The 19229-nt window shown below is 40.8% G+C and overlaps 1 long non-coding RNA gene across 1 annotated transcript; it reads left to right on the top strand.

Moving 5' to 3' along the window:
* The first annotated feature begins 1931 nt into the window (after positions 1-1931).
* LOC139359970 (uncharacterized) lies at positions 1932-8298 on the top strand. Its single transcript, XR_011616778.1, has 3 exons — positions 1932-2020; positions 3278-3394; positions 6883-8298. It is a non-coding gene; the product is annotated as an uncharacterized lncRNA (long non-coding RNA).
* The last annotated feature ends 10931 nt before the right edge of the window (positions 8299-19229 follow it).

The raw sequence follows: 19229 nt of genomic DNA, 5'->3' as shown, positions 1-19229 counted from the left end.
GGCCAAGGCAGGCGGATCAGGAGGTCCTATACTCTGTTCCACATTAAGTGACAAAGGGTGGCCTACAATCCTAAACAAACCATAGCTTAGCATCTGTGCATTGAAGTTAAGATAAGACTCCTATCTTCCTCCAGCAAATGCATCACTGTCTCTAGGACCCTGTATAATCTGTTAATGATCATGACTCCAGTTGGGCATCAGGATGAGAAGGAATTAAAGTCACTGTGTGCCTCCCATGGGGTTCACCCAGGTAAAACATGAGGATTTCCCATAGCTGAGGCTGTGGAGCAGTGCCCAAAGCACTCAGGGATGGATAGAGTAGGAGGTAACTGAGTCTCAGTGAATGCTGATCATGAATTCCATGTCTGAATATGAGCTGCTCCTGCGTAATAGTCCCAAGAGATCACAAATTGAAGTACCTGGAGAGACTCAAATAAGATGCTATGTTAGTCCATTTTCATCTTGCTGTAAAGAACTGCTCAAGACTGAGTAATTTATAAGGGAAAAATGTATAATTGACTCACAGTTCAGAATGGCTGGGGAAGCCTCAGGAAACTTACAATTACGGCAGAAGGCAAGGAGGAAGCAAGGCACCTTCCTCACAAGGCAGCAGGAAGGAAAAGCACCAAGTGAAGGAGTAAGAGTCCCTTATAAAACCACCAGATCTTGTGAGAACTCCCTATCACAAGAATAGAACGGAGGAAACCGCCCCCATAATTGAATTACTTCCACCCGGTCTCTCCCTTGACACATGGAGATTATGAGGATTACAATTCAAGATGAGATTTCGGTGGGGACACGAAGCCTAACCATATCGGATGCCCTTCTCCTGATGTCTAGAGGCTTGATTAGCCTTGCCCATAGATTCACCTCAGGAGAGAAAAGGGGAAAGGGAGAAATCTGAGAGGGGAGAGAAGCCATGACAGAAAAGTTAAAACTTTCCTTACCTGAACCTAAGTCATAAAGTGGCTAAGTAACTTGAAACAGGCTATGAATTCTCAAATATTAATAATAATAATAAAGTGAAAAATGTTTTGCAATATTGTAAAAGTAGGAACTTCCAAGGAAGCTAATTTCATCTTTTAAAAATAAAGACAAAAAATCATTAAAATATTATGTGTATATTTTGAAAGTAATACCTATCTACCTATCAGTGCTTCTCTGACAGTCTCATGATTCTGTATCTGCACTGAAACCCGATTTCAAGCCCATGTCCAATTACTGTTGAACAAAATGACTGTCTTCAATGGTCTTTGCCTTGCTGTATCTCTGCAACATACTACCACATGCTGTCAGGCTGAATTAACATTGAATACATGCTTTTCACTAAATCTAGGAGATCTTCAATAACTTTTGTGGCTGATGATTATTTGTAGGTATTGTATTACTTCTACAAAATTTTTCTAAACTTTTAAAAATAATTTTGAAATCATGTACTTTAATAAAATATAAAACCAATTTCTGAAAATTATTTTCATATACACTTTCTTCTTCAAACTGATAACAAATTCATAAGACAAAAAATGCTAACACAATTTGAGCATCTAGATGGCATGTATTTCTACTTTTGTCTCTAAATTGCCAGAAGCCTGTTCATGAAATATATTTCAAAAATAAAATAAGAACTTATTGGAAAGACAAAGTTTGTTCTCTACTTGAAAACCTAAAATTAAAGAATAAGTAACTCCTCACCTGGTTTTAGTGGCAACATTTCCAGGAGACTAGTACCAATGTGACGATAAGACGGATGATACATAAAAGGACTGAATATTATTTTTTAGTGTATGGTAAACAATAATTGATTTTTTTTTAACAGAGAAGGCCAAGGTCTTGGCCTTGACATGAGTAGAATTATTATCACTTTAAATAGGAAGTGAAGGGTTCTCTCTTATTTTATTTTATTTTTTGTTTGTTTTTTTTTTTTTTTGGCAGATGGATATCATATTGCTCAAAGTGTCCTCAAACTCCTGGATACAAGGGAATCCTCTTACCTCAGCCTCTGGAGTAGCTGGGAATATAGGTGCGCCAATACTCAGCTCTACCTCTCTTAGTAATGGAACTAATCTTGTTTTACAGTTATATTTTAATGATTTTCAGGATTTAGTTCAAGTGATTCTGTCTTCATTTAAAGATTATCTGTGGCTCTCAGATCTCTCAAATAATGTTTAGGAGAAAATTAAGTCTGAATCCAAAGGCAACACACAGTATACCTCAATTTTATAAATTCCTACTTAGAGACACAGAAGAAGGTACTTACAGCATCCACTGATGGGCAAATTCTCCTAAATACCCCCTTTAATTTTTCCCCCTTAGGATTTCTCCTCCCTCAGCAGACACCACCTTCTTCTTTCTCCCTCTCTCCAACTGTTCGACTGTTCAGTAACCACACCAACTCCAATCTCTTCCCCACATTCCTTTCTAAAATCGTGTCCATCTGCATGGAGATAATTTGAGCAAAATGAAAAGTCATCCTTAACTAGAACTAGAATCACCTCCTGTTGCCTTTTAAGCTGTTGGGGGACATTTATTCCCACCACAGTGTTCTACAGAACAATTTGAAATAGAATTACTATGTTTAAAAAATACACAAAATAGGCCGGACGCGGGGGTTCAGGCCTGTAATCCCAGCATTTTGGAAAGCCGGGGCGGGTGGATCATGATGTCAGGAGATTGAGACCATCCTGGCTAACACGGTGAAAACCCATCTCTATTAAAAATACAAAAAAATTTGCCAGGCGTGGTGGCTCCTGCCTGTAGTCCCAGATCCTAAGATCTTAGCTACTTGGGAGGCTGAGGCAGGAGAATCGCTTGAACCCAGGAGGCAGAGGTTGCAGTGAGCTGAGATCACGCCACTGCACTCCAGCCTGGGTGACAGAACGAGAATCCATCTAAAAAAAAAAAGAAAGGAAGGAAGGAAGGAAGGAAGGAAGGAAGGAAGGAAGGAAGGACGGAAGGAAGGAAAGAAGGAAGGAAGGAAGGAAGGAAGGAAGGAGGGAAGGAGAGAAAAGAAATACACAAAATAATTTAGCTATTGCTAAGCTATGATGAGGATAAGTTATGCATATCCTTGCTACTAATAATGACAATTTATTATTCAGGAGACAATGCAAAAATTAAGTCCTTTTGTCAGTTGATGAGAAGAGAAGGGTGTCTATATTGCTCATTCACTAGTCAACAAATTTAAATCAAAGCAGGGAATTTATATAAAATTAAAATAAAGCAACTAAGAGAAGAGAAAAGAACAGCAGTCCCTTGAGTCACTTGTTCACTCTCTTAGGTACAGTTCTCTAGAGAAACAGAACCAGAAAGACATAGACAGAGAAAGAAAGAAAAATACATTTATTATGGAGGCTGAAAAGTCCCACGCTCTGCATTTGGCAAGTTGGAGACTCAGGTGAGCCAATGTGTGCCAGCTCCAGCCATAAAATAGAAAATAACCGAGGCACCAGTTTTTTGTCAGTCAGGTAAGAGAAATTCCTTTTTGTTTGTCAGAGGGTCAGACTTTTGTCCTATCTGGACTTTTAACTGATTGGATGAGGCCCACTCACATTGGGGAGGATAGCCTGCTTTACTCCATCTACTCGTTTAAATGTAAATATCATCCATGAGTACATGCCTGTAATCCAAGCTCCTCGGGAGGCTGAGGCAGGAGAATCACTCGAACCCAGGAGGCGGAGGTTGCAGTGAGCCAAGATCGCACCACTGCACTGCAGCCTGGGTGACACAGTGAGACTCTGTCTCAAAAAAATTCAACACAACACAACATAATACAATGCTGTGCTATGCAACACAAAACAAAATTTAAAAATACCATCCATGAACACCCACATGGAAACACACAAAATAATGCTTATTGCATATCTGGGATCCCTGTGACCCATCAAGTGGACACATAAAAGTGGAAAGCATACTGACTGTCCATGGGGTGGAAGGACAGGAACTGAGGAAGTGGTGGCTGCACTGTTTTTCTCACTGGGTCTGGCGGTGTCTGATATTGAGATGCCAGGATATTTGGCTGGTACCTCTGACCAGCAGGTCAATAGGGGTGACATGAGCACAATTAAGTCTGTGAACTTAATTCTTTTAGCACTCAAGCCTGCACAAGTCTGAATTCTTCCAAACTATCTTTAGAAAACTCAACCCACTGAGCAGTAATAGACAAACAAAACAACTCCTTTTTGTCCCTAACTCCCATGAAGAATTTTGTCATTTCTCAGTAAAAACTATGCCCTCTGCTTTAAGAAGAAAGAAGAGAAATCTTTGTTGTTGTTGTTGTTGTTGTTGTTGTTGTTGTTGTTGTTTTCCCATACACAAGTCTTAAAAGAGAAGGAAACCACCTCAGTTATCTCTGGGATATTATTAACATTAGCTCTCATCTTGCTGTTTTCCCCACAGGTGACAGAAATGTTCTTAGAAAATCACAAACTCTTTTGCAGATTACTTTTGGTGCTTTGATTTTTGTAGGCCTATTTATTGAATTCCATGGCTAGGCACAAAATAAATTCCTTTTTAAGGATAGTTTGCTCACTTGATTGAAAGACCTTAAAGAAACCACTAATGTAAGTATACATTTCCTCAACTTCATACAACCATTAGGCAGGGTTATCATAGCTAACCTCTCTGGCTAATACTGTGTAGATGGCAACTGTAGTGAGTGGTTTCAAGGAGAAAAAAAAAATGAAGAAAAAGTGGTGTATTAGTTCGTTTTCATGCTGCTGATAAAGATATACCCGAGACTGGGTAATTTATAAAGAAAAAAAGGTTTCATGGACTCACAGTTCCACAGGGCTGGGGAGGCCTCACAATCATGGTGGAAGGCAAAAGGCACATCTTACATGGCAGTAGGCAAGAGAGAATGAGAGCAAGAGTAAGGGGGAGCCTGTTATGAAACCATCAGCTCTCATGAGTCTTATTCACTACCATAAGAACAGTATGGGGGAAACCATCCCCATGATTCAATTATCTCCCACTGGGTCACTTCCAAAACAGAAGGGAATCATGGGAGCTAGAGTTCAAGATGAGATTTGGGTGGGGACACAACCAAACCGTATGTAGAGGTGAGGATTCTACTAAGTGTAATGAAGTAATGGGTGCCCTACCAAATGTGAGTTAATGTTTTCCCAGCATGCTCAGATATTAGGTAATGTCTAAGTTTGCTGTTAAATGAGCACAGCAAATTACTCTTTCTGAAGTTCAACCCCATGCCCTGGTGGGAAGTTCCCACCTTGACTGCTCCACTTTTATCACTAGTTACGTAGTAGGTGATCATTCCCTCTATATGTGGAAATTCATAGCTAATCCATTTCACTTTCTCCCATTGATGGGTTCAGAAAATGAATACTCCATTCAGGAGCATCTTAAGGAACATAGATTGGAAATGCAATAGGTTTGTCTGATAGTTTTTTTCCCAAGCATAGAGCAATGTGGATGGATATTTGCTGGATACTAGCACATATGATTCATATGTTCTACGTTCATTGTAGTCTTACATTTAAATTGTGTATCCTCACTGAATACACTTGTTTGCTTCAGCACAATGGTCTGTGCAATATATATTTCTATGCAAATCTAAAGCTATTTATTGGAAATTTTTGGAGGATTTCTTCTATACTCTCAATAGACTGAAGAAAAAATATTCTAGGACTATAGTGAGGGATATTGTATTTTAAAATATAGAAGGGTTTACTCTTTTTTTTTTTTTGGTAACTCATAGCAAATAAACCCTCACTAAACCATAAACCCTTTATGCAATATACACTAATGATTTTCCTCCTCCATAGTTGTCCTAATACATTAAGTATTTCTACATCCTTAACCTATATGGCTCACACGGATGTCTTCTTCTCCAGTAGCGAAATGCAAAAGTCAGTGCTGCTCTTTATTATCAGCATCTGGTGGGTGAAGTAGAGAGGTTAAGGCATGATGTATTCAGTGTTTGCTTTTATCAGTCACTGCTTCTGCTCTCGAGTCATATTGCTTTTATTGCTTTCCAGAATTATGAATATTGTCAATTTTTTTCTGCCAGGAGCCCCCACCTCTACTGCCAGTTCACATGGCTGTCAAACAGTTGCTATATTACCCGTAATTCACATCTTCCTGGTCCACTGGCAGAGGCTGGACATTGGGAACCTTTCTTGAGGTTTATTATTATTATTATTACTACTACTATCATTACTTTGTACATGGAGAGATGGGTAAAGTCTCTCTGGGAGCCGAATCTCTAAGATGTAGACGTTAGGAGTTATTGGTAGTGTTTTCCACAGTGTAAGAAATGCAGTCCCAATGAGAAACATCACACGGAGAGATTCAGAAGAGAGGTATGAAGAAGAGTCCTCTGGGAATGATGTCGGGATCTTCCTGGGACTCAGGTCTGTCATTGTCTTTTCCCTCTGCTGTCAATTCATGAGCTTGTCCAATCATCCCTCAATGCATTTCCTTTTACTTCCCCCTGCAGACTAGTTTGAATTCTTTGTTTTATGTATAACATATTTTTGTCACCCCTTCCGAGAAATTTAGGGCAGTTTCAAAGAGGATGAGACAAAAGGTGACTTTTGTTTTTTGTTTTTTTTGTTTGCTTTTGTTTTTGTTTTTGTTTTGCCATAGCTCCTTTTGACCCAGATTCCAGGAAAGTTTCAGGCAGCTACTACCTGCAAATTATTAAGCACCTATTATGTGCCAGGGACACAGGAACAATATGAGTTTTTTTAATGTTAAAATTCTTTTTTAAAATATATTTCTCTCCATTTTTTCCTTCCTTCCTTCCTTCCTTCCTTCCTTCCTTCCTTCCTTCCTTCCTTCATTCATTCCTTCCTTTCTTTTTCTCTCTCTCTCTTTCTCTCTTTCTTTCATTTTATTTTATTTTATTTTATTTTTTTGAAACAGGGTCTCCCTCTCTTGCCCAGGCTGGAGTGCAAGATCATGGCTCACTAGAGCCTCAACCTTCCAGGCTCAAGCAATCCTCCTAAATCTGCCCCCTGAGCAGCTGGGACTACAGGCACAAGCCACCATGCTCAGCTAATTTTTTTTTGTTGTTATTGTTCTTACTTTTCTGTAGCTATGGGATCTCACTCCTTCTTATTTTATATATTGTAAAACTGAAGCTCAGAAGAGGCAAGTCAATCTCCAAAGTCACAAAAGAGATAGTGATGAAGTTAAGATAGAAATCCAGTTTGGTTTGGCATCCGATTCAAAACCTGTTCTTACGAGACACCTTAGTATGCTATTCCTCACTCCAACCCTCCGCTTAAATCTCCCTTTGAGAGAGACAATCTGCATAACTCAGCTCCTTAATCACTTAGTCCAAACCCCACAGTTCCTCATTCAGTCTTCTCTCTAAGAGCACTAGCAGCAGAGTGATCCTGCTATCCTCTTGCTTTGGGTTGAATGTTTGTTCTCCCCAAAAGATGTTGAAACCTAATCTCTCATGTGACAGAATTAGAAGGTGGGGATTTGGAGATGTGATTAAGTCGTGAGGGCAGAGACTTTATAATTGAGTGGGTGTCTTGTGAGAGAGGCCCCAGAAGGCTGCCTCTCTGTGTCTACCATGTGAGGATGCAGCAAGCAGGAGCCATCAATGAACCAAGAAGTGGAGCTCACCAGAAGCTGAATCTGCCAGCACCTTGATCTTGGCCGTCCCAGCACCCAGAATTGTGAGAAATAATTGTCTGTGGTTATTAAGTCACCTAGCCTATAATATCCCATTCCAGTGAATCACACAGACTGATAAGAATTGGTACTGACAAGTAAGGTGTCCTAACAAATACCTACAAATGTGGAAGTGGCCGTGGAACTGGGTAGAGGCTGGAAGAGTTTGGAAACTCACAGTCCTACACTGCTGCCAACAAACCACTAAGCGTGATTCTAGTGAGGACTCGGAAGAGGAAAAGAGAGTTGCAGAGAAAGCCTCAGTCTTCTTAAAGAAAACCTAACTGGTTGTGAACAGAATGCTGTTAGAAATAGGAACGAGAAAAGCTGCTGTGATGAAGTATCCGGGGCAAATGAAGACTATGTTCCTGGATAATAGAGAGAGGCTAAATATCCTCGGCTGTACTCTGTTCATGTCCTAGTGTTTTGTGGAAGCTAGAACTCGTGAAGGATGAAATGGGGGGGCTGAGGAAAGACCTAAGCAAAGCCTTGAATGGGTGGGCTAGTTTCTCTTGACCGCCTATAGTAAAAGTGAGGAGAGAGGGAAGCAGAACTTAAAAGATTTGGTATATTTTCAGCCTATTCATATTGTAAAGACTGAGAAAGGATGTTCAGGTGGAGTTTGATAAGATTAGTCAGCCACCTCAGCAGAAGTCAGAGGCTAAGTCACACAGGCACCAATGGTCCCTCATTCAGTTCTTCCATTGTTTAAGACATCATCTAAGACAACAGAAGAACGTAAATGAGGGCCAGTTGTGCCTGTGGGACTTTAGCATCTCCTGACCACCTGCGCCTCACATAGAAGGCTGTAATCCCTGACTCCTGTGCAGCACTCCTCAGCTACCCCAGGTACCACTCTGATGGGCCCTGGTCCCCAGCAGAGCCATGGGAGCACAGCTGCATCCACCAAGATTTCAAAGGACAAAACTGTAGGCTTGATATCCCAGCCTCAGAGAGCCGTGGGGCCCAGGCACAGAGCTGCCGTAAGCCAAATTGTGAGGATGCAGCTCCCCAAAGCCATGGGGGCCCAACCCACGCTCAGCAAAGCTGCAGGGGCAGAATCATCATTCCAGTGATTCCAGAGAAGGCAAGACCCCTGACCACATGAGTCCAGGAGGTGGGACCCCAGGCAGGCTGTCCAGAAGGCAGGACCTCCACCCCAGTGGGCCTAAGGAGCAGAGCATCAAGTCAAAGATTATTCATGAGTGTTAAGGTTTATTGTTGTTTGTTCTGCCGGGTTTTGGACTTGTTTGAGACCCGTAACTCCTTTCTTTCCTTTTCTCCCTTTTGAAATGGATGTGCCTGTCCTAAGCCTGTCCCACCACTGTATTTTGAAAGCACACGATTGCTTTGGTTCACAGGCTCATAGCTGGAGAGGAATTATCCTTGGAATTAATTGTACATTGAGCCTTATCCATTACCTGATTTAGATGACATTTAGATGAAACTTTGGACTTCAGATTTTTGAGTTGATGCTGGAACAAGTTAACATTTTGGGGTTGTTGAGATTGAATGAGTGCATTTGGCATGCAAAAAGGACATAAGTTTTGGGAGGCCAGGTGTGGAATGCTATGGACTAAATGTTTGCATCCTTCTATTAACTCGCATGTTAAAACCTAATCCCCAATGTGATGTTTGGAGGTGGGCTCTTGAGAAATAATTAGGTCATGAGTGCAGAGCCCTGAAGATGGGATTAATGTCCTTATAAAAAAGACCCCAGAGAATTCCCTCAACCTTTCTATCATGTGAAGAAACAGCGAGAAGCTGTGATCCATAGCAACGAAGCAGGCCATCACCACACTGACTACCAGCACCTTGATCTTGGACTTCTGAGCCTCTCACATTTCTATGTGAGAAAAACATTTCTGTTGTTTATAAGATACCAAATCTACAGTATTTTGTTGTAACAGCTGCACCTCCCATAATAATTTGTGGTAATTAATGTTCTAACCAGATTTTTTTTCCTGGGTGTGTGAATCCTTATTTTGGAACTTTAAAACAAAGGTATTTTGTTTAATTAACGTTCTAACCAGAAATGTGGTACATAAGTCGTGTGTGGGGCGTTCACGTAGTATGTGAAGTCTGTAGTGTGTATATATATGTATATGCATGTACATACGTATATGTCTGCAACCTGTGTGTGTATATGTGTATGTACACATAGTCAATAAAAATGCATTGCCTACTTAAATATAACTAAGGGTGAATTTCAAATGTCTCTCTCCAAAAAAAATGACAGGTAAGCAAGGTGGTGACCATATTAATTAGCTTGATTTAATCATTCCCTTGTATGTACACATATACACACTACAGATTGCAGACACACACACAGTTTAATAGTTTTGAGGTAGGCTGTGTTCATCCAAAATTGAGATACAGTATCTTTGTAGCAACAAATTATATATGTCCATCTATGAACACGAGTTATATGTACAGATAAGCAAACACTTGTTAACATGTACAATTAATAATTACCAATCAAATGTGGCAAGTGATTACTGTGTGCCAAGCACCATCCTAATGATTTGCTGGGTAATATTCCATGCAATCCACCCATTAAGGCTGTGAGGTAGACACTACAGTGATTTGCCTAACTTCGAGAAACCATGAAATCAAGGCATACGTGTAAGCATAGCCAGAGTTCAACATGGTAAGAAATGAAGCCTAAATCCTCTAAGTCCTGTCCCTTCCTGCCTACCTGCCTTCTCCTTCTCAATTTATCCAAGGGGGTACACACTGTTAATACTTGTTTCTCTGCTCATATGTTATTTTTATGATTCTGTTGCATTGGGTGAGTCCTAACTGCCAAAATAAGATTTTTGTTTACTCGGAATTGATTCAGTAAATAAAGTAAATGTAGATTTTCCCCCCATTTTTAAGTTAGTCTGAAGGAAGAATTCTTTTTACAATAACTCTGTCCTGTTATGTTAAATGAAATAAGCCAGGCACACAAAAAGAAATACCATATGATCCCACTTGTATGGAGAACAGAATCTAACAAGCTCCAGCTCTTAGAAGCAGAGAGTAGAATGGTGGTTACCCGGAGCTAGAGGGTGGGGTGGGAAGGGTAGGAATTAGGAGTTGGTCAACGGAGAAAACATTTCAGGAAGACAGGAAGAATAAGTTTTGCAATCTATTCCACAGCAGAGTGACTATATAGTCAATAAAAATGCATTGCATACTTCAATATAACTAAGGGTGAATTTCAAATGTCTCTCTACAAAAAATGACAGGTAAGCAAGGTGATGATCATATTAATTAGCTTGATTTAATCATTCCCTTGTATACCTAGACCAAAACACTGTGTTGTACCCCATAAATGTATATATAATTATGTTTTGTAAATTAAAACTAACATTAAATATATACCTTTGTTTTAAAGGTCCAAAATGAGGATTCACAAACCCAGGAAAAAATGTTATGGAAACATATATAATAATTTGGGGAAATAAAGTGTAAACTTATAGGTAATGATGAGACTGCCCAAAAAGGCTAAATAAAGTCAATATGACGAGGACTGGTGTGACTTAGGGGTGAGTACCCTGAAGACTTGCTATCTGAGCAAAATTAAAGGATGACAGCAAGAGGGGCAGGTCTGGGGCTGGCCAAGGAAAGGCAGGAGGACATAGTTGGTGCAATACACAGACCCAAATGGCTGGCTGGGGAGGACTTTACATTGGTTTCTATAAGAAGAAGCATTTTTATATTTGTGTTAATATTTTGGCATGTTCAAAAAAACTGTCATTAATGGAATGAATTATTCAGTTATGTCCCTTTTGGATAACATGATGGTCAGTGTGTCCCACAAGAACAAGTACACCACATTTATTTTAGACCAATCTACTGATTGTCTATTCCAATAGAATTGTTAGTAGACTTTTTTTTAACACGAGTCATTATGTATTTTTCAGTTTTCTCAAACAAATGCTTGCTTTATTTGAGACATTTGTCTGTGTTAATTATTGACATTCACTTCTTAGGCAATTTGAAGTAAATAAAATTGACAACGGTTTTAGATCTTTTAGTCCAAAAGGGTCTGAGAATTGATCAGTTAATCAAAACAGCAATTTATATTGGGAAATAAAAAGAATGATACTTACGTATGTTAAACATCAGATGTGACAATGAAGCAAACATTGATATTCATTTGCTAATCTCTTGATATGGAGCCAGAATTCTTCTCCTAGTTTGAGTTTAGATCTTGAAGTTTGATCTCATCTATCATGAGTAAATTACAGCCCTACGTCATCTTTTATGATTTCTGGCTTCATTTAATTTAGCGGGAGCAGGAATCTGAAGACTTGTGAAGCAGTCTGATTTCAGATTCAGAATTTAACATTTTTACATTTTTTTAAAGATCTTTTAAATTTCTACTTCTGTGTAAACAGTGATTTTTTTCCCTACACGTATCCAGTTTTTCACATCCATTCCACATAGTCTTTACAGGAATAAAAACAACCACCTCTAGATTTGCCTTCACAGTTGATCTATTTAGATGATATTTGATTATATTATGTAATTTAAATAATAAACTCAGTCATTACAAATGGTACTTTGAAGAAATAACACCACGTCTTGGTAAACATACAAGTTAGCCGTAAGAAGCAGAAATTACAGAATATTCAGTAAGTCGGGAGCAGCACTAGGCTGTGGGTTGGTATCACCGTATCTAAGAGACAAAATAAATAAACAAAAGAAGCAATCTAGGTGAAACGAAAATCCATTATGAGAACATCTCCATTAACTCCAGTTAACTTCTTAAATAATTATTGCCTTAAACTCTTCCGAGAAGCCAAAACTAAGCTCCCGTTCCGAAGACCATGCCTACTATATAAATGCACACAGCAACAGAGGCCCCAAAGCTAGGGAAGTAGACGTCGCCTCTCATACATACACAAATACACATTCCTGGGTGTCCCTCATCCGCACAACAATAAACATAGGATCGCATAAAGAGGAACATAAAACAAACAGTTCAGAATCTCTCCTCAATGGTCTTCTTTAAATCACTTACCCTCAAAAAGACAAGTCAATTGCTAATAGAATTTTTCCTAATAACAAGAAGTTAATGCATCAACAAACTAGAAGCTAAGCATAAATTTTTAATCTGATTTGAAAACAGGATGTCAAGATGTGTTTTGCAATTAACGCTGCATTTTATTTTATTTCTGATCAATATCTGGAGGCGAGTGTGAGTGGACTGTGGAAACTGAAAGCATTTATTTGCATGTGCAAATGTCTGGGTGATTTCCCTTCTACCTGTACCATCCTTACTCTACCGTCTTGCTTCTGGAAGCAGAAAAAGAGAAGGGGCAGGCTTTGGCAAAAATAATTTTATTTTAAGGCTTTAATCACATTTTGATAAAAATCAATACATCATTTTAAAATGTGAGTTCACTGGATGAGATCCAGCAATCAGATTTTATAACCTCCGGGTTTATAAACTGTCCTTAATCTTTTCTGAGATAATGGTCCATGTGAAATTAATTAGCCCCCTCTGGTGGCCTCTTGAACATATTACCAGCACACAGTTTTCAAAGGATTTTAGTAAGTTTCTAGGTTTTCAGGAAGTCATTTTGTAGAAAGAATCAAGAATATATTTTTGTTTCCATAACTGAAATTTATTTGAGAATGTCATAAGCAACTTATATTTATACAAATTTTAATAAAAATGATAATTGCCTGAATCTCTAATAAATTTGATAGCTACATGTTTTTAGTTGAAGAAGATGGCTAAATCTTTTTTTTACCTTGGGCAAATCTTAAAACAAAAGCAGGAATATGTCAGTGGCCATCTCAAAATTTTGAACTGAAGAGCCTGACATGGTGAGACAAGGAATCCTGCTTTGCTGGTTCCTACCCAGTCAAGCAGAAGATTTCGTAAGTCCCCCCAAGCACTTGCAGAGAGAAAGGGCATAAAAAATACACACTTCACATGCTACATTATGAAGACACCAGGGCAAGTTTTAACCAAACCCGAGGCCCCATGCGGCCTCATTCTTCTCAGTTTGCCAGTGATGCATGGTGATTGACAATATTGAGAATGTCATGGTTATTACCCCGAAAGAACACAAGCACACACAGCCAGGAAAGAGAGCTTGTGGAAGGCTCGGTGTGCAGAATTACACCAATGACACGTTCAGGGGCACACAATACACAGCGTGTTTGCAGGGAGACAAAGAGGCAGTGAAACGATATAGTTAGGCAATTGTGAATTTTTATAATTAGTGTCACGTCTCTTTAGAAGTTTCTCTGAGTAATACAAGGTCAGAACTAAAACACCACCATCAAAATAGAGCTGTGTAAGCATCGTAAGAAATTTTTTCGGAGGCAATTTATATGGATTTTTCAATATTTGAAGAAATTGTCACGTCAGCTATATATGTGTGTACATATAGGATTACACAGTCGAACGCCCACTTCAGTTTAAGATACAGAAGTAATTCACCTTTCTTACATGTTCCAACCTCAGTGATTTCCGGTGACTCCCTGAACAGGGTAGCAGGGATCCAGGGTTCTCCCTCGTGGAGATGGGCCACTGTCACTGTAGTTGTCTGGACTCTGCTTCCTTCCTCCCATCTGCGGCTGTGCTCATCCAACCAGCCGGTTAGGGCTCTGAGGGTCCCTCTAGCTCCCTCAAAATCTTTGTTTGGAGTTTAGAGTTCTGTGTTTAGAGTTTCAGAAACCGAAGATGAAGGTGTTAAGAGGGTGATGTTCCTTTCTGGAGGTGTTGACGGTGAATCTTTTTCAGTCTCATTCCATTTGTTGGCAGAATTTGCTTCCACTGCAAATTCTGGTTGCACGACTGAGGTTCTTAATTCTTCACTGACTGTTCACTGGCCACCATTCTCAGTTTGGAGACACTGCCCACATTCCTCACCATGGCCTTCTATCAAGCCAGGAGACGCTGCCCTCATTCCTTGCTCAGGGCCTTCTATCAAGTCAGTGTTGGAGGACTGGGTTCTATTCTGCAGGTTTCTTTGGCCTCCCTCTCTCTTCCACCTCCCTTTCCTGCTGCGTGTGACTGTTTTCCTGGTTTTGAGGGCTCATATGATTACATTGGGCCAACCCACAGGTATGATTACTTTATCTTAAAGTCGGATAATTGGTAACTAAATTGCATCTGCAAAGTCCCTCCACAGCAGTATCTGGCTTCATGTTTGATTGAATAAGCGGGGATGGGGGTCTTGTGGGGGTGGCGTCATTAGAATTCTGCCTTTCATAGGCATGTGGTCCAAACATGACATGAAGCCTTGTGGTACCATGGACATGATCATTTTGACCCATAGATAACTTTTTCTGTGCCTTGTACACACTCCATCCCGTATATATGCACATACGCCTATACTGAAAATGACTTTAGAGGAAGGGCTGTGTGTAACACAATGTTATCCTTCTTCTTTACTCACAAACCTAGTTGCACATTTGCAATATGAAATAAATATCTGTTCAATGTAGACGGAATTATATATATTTTACACAAACCCACACACACACACAGAACACTCCACATATTCATAGAAATGTGGTATTCCAGGTCAAGTTATGGACTGCGTAGGGCTCCATGCACCTATGCACTACCTCCCACCTCTACCACATATTCCGGACTCAAGTAGCCAATTGTTTCCTTCCTAAATTTACTTGAAACACCCCGGCAAGGTGGTGTTTGTAGACTCTGTGTCTGTCTGGGAAGCTTTTCTTCTGTGGATTGCTCCCCAGTGGTCGACTTCTACCAAGGACATTTCTACACCAATCGAGTCCTATCAGAGTCAGGAAAGGAGCTGCCATTGTGTTGTACCTCTGACTATTTTTTTCCTGTTCCAAAATAACTTACGGTAATATCTGTCTTTGAATATGTGAGAACTGTGCTCTCCTGTTTCTGAATTAGTTCAGTATCAGTATTGTCATCCAAGGAGGTAATCCAAGGCAGTGACTAAGGACCCCTGAGCAATATTTGTGTTTCTAGTTCTGCAACATGCCGGAAGTGTTCTCTTTCAGCAGCTCTGTGTCGTCCAATAAAGCTTGGAGGTTCACCAATAGAAAACTCTGTGACCCTTCTTAGCTTCCCAGAAGTCATTAGGAATTCTCTCAAGAGAAAAGAGTGCTCTTATTGCACTGGAAGACTTCAATCTTTGTGTATGTGTTTTGTGTGTGTTTTCCTTTACCTGTTATCAGACACTCTTGTATCTTCTCCGTTTGACAGCCACTCAGCCTCAAAAGGAGATATAGTTAAAGATTTGTCTCAAAGACAGGATTTCCAGTAAATGAACAAAAACAACAAAGCACAGATGTGGGCCTTGTCAGCTTTTGAAGAGATCTCATAATTGCTTTCAAAGCAAATATATTCATGATGCTTTATGAGTCGTTTACAGTAGCCCATGCTATTTCATAAATCATTTTTATTAAATTATTTACTCCCTTGTTGATTCTAAACTTTTCATATTAAAACTTCTACTTAATTGGCAAGATTGTAGCACACTTTTATTTCAAAAGCATATTGAAACATTTCGGCAAGAATAGAATAATCCCGGCCGGGTGTGGTGGCTCACACCTGAATCCTGGTACTTTGGGAGGCTAAGGCGGGCCGATCACCTGAGGTCAGGGATTTGGGAACAACCTGGCCAACATGGCGAAACCCCATCTCTATTAAAAATACAACAATTAGCCGGGTGTAGTGGCGGGCACCTGTAGTCCCAGCTACTCCAGAAGCTGAGGCAGAAGAATCTCATGAACCCGGGAGGCAGAGGTTGCAGTGAGCAGAGATTGCACCACTGCACTCCAGCCTGAGGGACAGAGTGAGACTCCGTTAAAAAAAATAAATAAAATAGAGTAAGTCCGTTCCTCCCAGTTTCTCCTTCTTACAATTAAAAAAACCCTGAACAGAATACAATACCACAGGAGGCTATGAAAGAAGAAAAGAACTGCTGAGATGCCTGAGGATGTGAGGAATGGCACAGGCTGAGTTCTCTGGGTTTCCTTAATAACCTCCCATGTATCCCAGACAGGACACTGGAGAAGCCTCAAACGCACGAGGGCCAGCAGAGAAAAACATATACAACTCCTAGAAATGTGTGATTCCCTGGCTAAAGGACCAGGAAAAGGGCAATCTAAGAACAAAACAAATATATATTAGCAATACCTCCCTACTTCAGCCAAACACCAACAGAAAAAACATAACCTCGGTCCTTGACGTTTCAGCGGGGTGAGGAGGAGGCTGAACTCTCACACTACCATCCTGCCCCACTGGAGTGGGGGCCAGCATGCTAAATGCTTCACTGGAGTGATGCTGGTGGCTGAGTATTTAGCTAATGTTCAATGGAAGATCATGGAATCGGGCGGTCCTCAGATTCCCATAATAAGATAGTGTCATCAGGGTCCAACTCAGAGCTCCACCTCCACTTCCACCCAGGGATTACAGACAAGCCAGTGTGAAGCGGGGATCATCAGAGTTCCATGGCTACATCCCCCGCAAACATTAGGAGGATTGATTGGGAGCTGAGCGCCCACTCAACCAGCACCAACAAGGTAGAATGAGGTGATTGGGGTGGTACTGGTTGGCACTTTGCTTCTCCCCGCTCCTCCCACAGTGTCAGGGCACCTCATGCGGGGCTGAGCTTGCGTGCAATCCCACTCAGAAGCAAGGAGGTGGTGTAAGTCAGTGCACCACTCTCAAAGTAAAAACGTCAGTGGGGCCATGGGCAAAGCTGGACGTCCACTTCCTCCATGATGGAAGCAGACTGAGTCAGTATCCCACATATGCCGGTGGTGCTTTCAGAGCCCAGCAAGAAACAGCAGAAACACACACCTGGGCCTCCAAACACACCTCGACAGGCAGGGAGCTTGATTAGAAAGAAAATTAAGTAGAATCCAGAGTCTGATAAAAATGCTATCCAAAATGTCCACATTTTGGATTGACAATCAACAGATGCCAGCATCAAGATAATGCAGATATTAGAATTATTCAGCAAAGATTTTAAAACATTCATCATAAAGGTGCTTCAGACAGACAATTACAAATTCCATTGAAACAAATAAAAAAAATAAGAAATCTCTGCAAAGGAAAAAATCATAAAGCAGAACCAAACGGAAATTATAGAACTGAAAAATATAATGGCTAAAATATCTCACAGAATGAGCTCAACAGACGGAGGATAGAATCAATGAACTTAGTGAGAGATTGAGATAACTTACCTAATTTGGACAACAAAAACAAAATAGACTGAAAAGCAGATGAACAATTCGAGACAGGTGGGAAAATAACACATGAATTGATATTCATTTCATCAAAAACCCAGAAGGAGAAAAAGACAGAGAAAGTGTTTGAAAAAATAATGGCAGAAAAATGTTCAAATTTCGCCAAAGAAACAAGTGTATAGATGCAAGAACATCAACTAGAAAAACTCAAATCTTCAAGAATATGTATCATGATTAATTTCTGAAAGCTAGATAAATAATCTTGAAAACATCCAGAAGGAAACAACATATCACACACAGGGACACACCAATTTCAGTGGCAGTGGATTTCTCATCTAAAACCAGGGAGGCCAGGAGGAAATGGCACACTTGTGAATTTCTGTGAGAAAAGAACTATTAAACACTAATTCTATTCCTGAAAAAAATATCCTACAAGACTGAAGCGGAAATAAAGGCATTCTCAGATAAAGAAAAATGAAATAAATTTGTCACTAGCAGACCTATGTTAAAGAAGGCTAAAGGGGCGGAGCAAGATGGCCGAATAGGAGCAGCTCCAGTCTCCAACTCCCAGCGCGAGCGACACAGAAGACCGGTGATTTCTGCATTTTCAACTGAGGTACTGGGTTCATCTCACTGGGGAGTGCCAGACGATCGGTGCTGGTCAGCTGCTGCAGCCCGACCAGCGAGAGCTGAAGCAGGGCGAGGCATTGCCTCACCTGGGAAGCGCAAGGGGGAAGGGAGTCCCTTTTCCTAGCCAGGGGAACTGAGACACACAACACCTGGAAAATCGGGTAACTCCCACCCCAATACTGTGCTTTAAGCAAACAGGCACACCAGGATATCATATCCCACACCTGGCCGGGAGGGTCCCACACCCACGGAGCCTCCCTCATTGCTAGCGCAGCAGTCTGTGATCTACCGGCAAGGCAGCAGCGAGGCTGGGGGAGGGGCGCCCGCCATTGCTGAGGCTTAAGTAGGTAAACAAAGCTGCTGGGAAGCTCGAACTGGGTGGAGCTCACAGCAGCTCAAGGAAACCTGCCTGTCTCTGTAGACTCCACCTCTGGGGACCGGGCACAGTAAACTAAACAAACGCAGCAGACACCTCTGCAGACGCAAACAACTCTGTCTGACAGCTTTGAAGAGAGCAGTGGATCTCCCAACACGGAGGTTGAGATCTGAGAAGGGACAGACTCCCTGCTTAAGTGGGTCCCTGACCCCTGAGTAGCCTAACTGGGAGACATCCCCCACTAGGGGCAGTCTGACACCCCACACCTCACAGGGAGGAGTACACCCCTGAGAGGAAGCTTCCAAAGCAAGAATCAGACAGGTACACTTGCTGTTCAGAAATATTCTATCTTCTGCAGCCTCTGCTGCTGATACCCAGGCAAACA

The sequence above is a fragment of the Macaca nemestrina genome, chromosome 19 (assembly GCF_043159975.1).
Source record: "Macaca nemestrina isolate mMacNem1 chromosome 19, mMacNem.hap1, whole genome shotgun sequence".
Classification (NCBI taxonomy): Eukaryota; Metazoa; Chordata; class Mammalia; order Primates; family Cercopithecidae; genus Macaca; species Macaca nemestrina.
The sequence above is the reverse complement of the archived record's forward strand: the minus strand, read 5'-3'. Positions and strand labels throughout refer to the sequence as shown.